The following is a 4,506-nucleotide window of genomic DNA, read 5'->3' as shown; positions in this document are numbered from 1 at the left end:
TAATCTAGATTGAATTGACAGATGGGGAAAACTCGCTTCTAATAAAATATTAAATAAAAAAACGCTTAGATTTCGGAAAAAAATACAATCCTTTTTTAACCTTTTGGCTTCCCGTACATTCAGTTGCGCTTCTAGCTCGTATTCACTTCTGTTGGTACGTATCACGTATGGTAACTGGGCAAAACTACGCATGATTTGTTGTAGTATGATTGCATAAAGGAAGGAAACAGGAATTCCGGTAGGGAACAGAATCGACTGACGTGCAGGCAGCGCTGCAGCAGTGCAGCCACTTAAACAGAGTTTGCCCTTCCCCTACTGACTTTCACTTTCGGTGCCCGAATGGAAGTGAATGAGGCTTTGCGATCGCGATTATTTTTTTATTTTATTTTTTTTTTTCGGAAGGGCGAGTCGGAAGGGCAACTTGAGTCAGGAAAGGCAAACGGGCAGTTGCCCGGGCAACCAGAGCAACCCCCCTGTGCACGTCCCTGCATCCTTGTCTTTTTGAAAAAGAATTTGGAATTATAAGCTCAGGTATGCTTTGCTTTCTTTCTTTTTCTTTGATGATGTGGACATCCATGTTTAAAGGAAGGAGATATGCCTTTTTATGTTGCACTTTAAGTTGTTTTTCATTAATTATGTTAAAAAGAAGATAATATGCCTTGTGCACTTTAAAGGGACTATATGTAGTTTTTCTACTAAAATTAATCCTTTTGTTGTTGCCTGTGTGTGAAGGGGTTGTAATCTGACATTAAAATGATCCACTTGCCAGGTTTGGCTATTAACTCTGAAGGCAAGTATTCCTATTCCTATTTGAAGGCTACGGCTCGGATTTTCCGCAAAATCCAGTGACTGACACCTGCATGCGCGCTCCAGAGCCTCTCGCTTTATCTACTGCACTCGACGACACTGCAACTTACGACATGGAGTCTGCTAACACTAAGAAACGACCTGCTCCCAGCACAACACAGACTCCAACACAAACTCCACATAAGGATAAAAACCAACAAAAAACTTTTATCTGCTGAAGCTCGTCAGGCCAAATGTGAATCGGATCGACTTTGAACGAAAACACGGATCAACATCGGCAGCGCTTTCGAATAATGGAGAAACCTCCGCTTTGTTTTGGGTATAAAAACAGACCCGGAGTTGGCTTTCATCCTATTGGACAGGTAAGCTAACATTATTATAAAACATGTAAAACATTTTGATTTTGTGTTTCAGTTGGCTCAAGTTAGATAGCGTTAGCTCGCCGGCTAACGCCGAGTAGTTGCTAATGTTGTCTGGTGCAAAGTTATATCGTAATGGTAAGCTAATGTGGAGCGATTTGTTTACTGTAATGCAGCCACGAGCAGGCAGCTAACGCTACATTAGCTCGGACCCACCGCTGTTTGCTTCATAACGTTCAATTTAGATTTGTTGTCTTTTACCGATACTCAGGTACACGGCTTCTCCACCTCTCAGTCGCTGTAACTACCATGACCCACATAATACACAACCCAGTGGAAGAGCCATCCACTAACACTACAGTAAAGTTTCTTACTGTGGTCTAACTGCTATAAAGTGTGACACAATCTCGTTATAATATTCAGTCCAGCTCACTAACAGTTTCATTATCGTCCAAAACATGTAGCCGTGTTGAAATTGCTGAGCCTCCGGTGACAGATACACAGATAGTTAAGACAGTTACTGAAAGCAGCAGGCGAGCTAACGATGTAGCACGTTGGCTAAATGCAGTCACTGTAACTTTATCATGTAACGAATGTGGATTAGTTCAACATCAAGCTGATAAAAATATTACTGTAACGTTGCAGTGGGAGTTAACCTGAGTTTCCACCATGTTGTGTGAAGCAGTCTCCCTACCTGTCTATAGCCGCTGTCACTTTGCCTTTTTTCGGGAGTCCTGTGCCAATATGCTGGTGTCTCGCTGCGCTGAATGAAACGAGACGGGAAAGTTGAAGTAACAGAGCCTGAACATGTCTAAGTGAAAAGCCACAGCCTGTATGCTGGTGTTCCTGCGTTTATTGCAGGATTTCAGTATGAAAGCGGTTGTGTTTCGGATTATGCTCGCTCATGAGTTCAAGCGAGCACGCGTATGAGCACACGCCTGGTAGCAATCTTAAAACCGCACTGCTAGTGGCCGCTGGAAACTACATAATGTCCCTTTAAGTTGATTTAAATTATTAAATAAGAAAATATAAAAAGTGTTAATAAATGAAAAGACAAAACTTATGTTTATTTGTCCTGCTGATCCGAAGAATGATCCGATCCGTGACTCTGATCCGAGTTTTTTGATCCGTTGCACCCCTATCAGGATGCCTATACTGCTTACTCTGAAATAGCACCTGACTGAACAGCCCTACAGCCAGATACCACAACAGCCACGTCCGTTAACGGCAGCTCTCCTCTTATTGGTCAGTACACTTGGTATGGTTGCTATAACAATATTTAGTGGCCAGGAATATAGGCCACAAGGATTTGTTCATTTATTTTATAACAACTAAGAATCTTTAAAGACGTTAAACACACTATACCTAGTAAATTCTTTCCTTGGTAAAGAAAGTGTCTACAACTTGCACTTTAAATGCAGTATTATGATTAAAACTGATTTAGGCAATTCTATTGTTCAATATCAATATCATCATAACATTAGTTAATCACATAATGTTTTCCTTCAAAGTCGTCTTTCATAGGTAATCTTTTTACATGTAAGTTGGAAAGATGGAAAGCACTTTACCCTTCCCTTTACTCACTCACTGTTGTTACCAAAAAGAAAAAGGCTCCAACTGTTTTGCAACCTGATAAAAAGTCCCATTTCCCTTCATGGTGGTTTATGCATGTAGAGGAATCTCAACTTTCTCAGTCTCATCTCTGTTCAACTGCTGGAATATGTGATAAATATGTATAATTAACATAGAAATGTACATGTTTATTGACCAGGCAGAGGTAATTTTGTGATTAAAAAAATGCACAGGTGTTTATCATCTACATACATATACAAATGATATGGGGTGGTGATGGAACAGTGGATAAGACACATGCCTTTGGTGTGAGAGACCCAGGTTCCCCACTGTGACACATCCACCAGTGTGTCCCTGAGCAAGACACTTAGTGTTAGTTGCTCCAGAGGTGTGAGACCTCTGACCCATATAGCAATTGTAACTCGCTTTGGATAAAAGCGTCAGCTAAATGAATAAGTGTAATGTAAATGAATTCCATGTCTATGCTATAAAGCAAATGCAGCATGTAAAGTCAGCAGAGATTGAGTCTTGTGGGACACCGAGTTTATAACTGGCTGTTGCTGATGAATGTGACCAAGTGAGACAACATCACGTCTGCCTGACAGATAAGGACTGAATCAGTTTAGCACTGTGACACAGAGGGTAACATATCTCTGCAGTCTATGTAGAGGTTCACTGTAATTTACACAACAGTTTCCATCTGTGCTATCTTCACAGCTGCTGGAGGTGGTCATGCTTATGAATCCCTGCTGTCCCTTAGACAATATTCTGTCAAGTCAAGTAAGTTCTCAAGACTCAAGTCTTATTCAGGTGATAATTAGCAGTTCCTTAACCAAGGGTGTCGTTCCCTCCAGTTTTAAACATGCAATTCTGCAACCCCTTTTATGGAAACCTACCCTTGACTCCAGTGATAAAAACTACAGGCTCTCTCCAAGCTTCCATTTATTTCCAACGTTTTAGAAAAGTGGTCCTCCTCGTACCTGAACACATTAAACATCTTTGACAAATTCAAAACTGGTTTTTAGAGAACTTCTACTACTGACTCTGCCCTGTTAAGGTACATAATGACATCCTTCTCACAGTGTTGGTTTACCCCCTACCTGAGAGAAATAATTCTTACTGCTATTAAATGTGGCATCCCTCAAGGTTTTATGCTTCCCCTTGGCACTATCGTTCAGAAGTACAATGATTTGTATCACTGTTAGTGCAGACCCAAACGAGCAGGATGGAGTTCTTGTGTTTATGAATGATATGCTAAGTACATACTCTGTGCCTGGGTCACTTAGGTCATCCTCACAACAACACACTTACAACTAAAGGTGACCAGGCTTTGGAATAGTCTTCCGTCCAATGTTAAGTCCTGCCCCACCATGGAGATCTTCAAATCTAATTTAAATATCTACCTTTTCTTTGGCTTTTACCTGATTCTGACCCAATAGTCTTTATCAGGCCCACATAGAATTATTTTAATCGTTCTCTTGCACCATTTCAACCTGACAGTATTATCATTATAAGTCTTAGTTAATTTGTTAATTGAATGATGAACAAAATAATTTCCTTGTTTAAAAAGATTACTTGTCAGTTACTGTATAGAATACTGTGTTTGGGTTAATCTCCATGAGGATGTTTTAAACAGCATCTGTCCCAGCAGTGAGGAGGAAACAGCATGATATGTTGAGGACAGCTACAGTTCACTGACTCTGTGTGTTTGCATATCTGTCCTGCCTCTCTGCTCCCAGCCGTTAAGAGGCCAGTGTTGATCAGTGGC

General features: G+C 40.7%; 2 gene segments (V, D, J or C); one reads left to right on the top strand and one right to left on the bottom strand.

The window, feature by feature from the left end:
* The window catches only part of LOC123976060, a 16,022-nt gene that overhangs the window by 2,402 nt on the left and 9,114 nt on the right, over positions 1 to 4,506 (bottom strand).
* LOC123976058 overlaps positions 4,383 to 4,506 on the top strand; it is a 24,646-nt gene continuing 24,522 nt past the window's right edge. Inside the window, exon 1 of the V gene segment in view lies at positions 4,383 to 4,487.

This window comes from Micropterus dolomieu, linkage group LG09, assembly GCF_021292245.1.
Source record: "Micropterus dolomieu isolate WLL.071019.BEF.003 ecotype Adirondacks linkage group LG09, ASM2129224v1, whole genome shotgun sequence".
In the NCBI taxonomy this organism is placed as follows: Eukaryota; Metazoa; Chordata; class Actinopteri; order Centrarchiformes; family Centrarchidae; genus Micropterus; species Micropterus dolomieu.
Note: the sequence above shows the minus strand (reverse complement) of the source record. Positions and strands in the feature narration are given on the sequence as shown.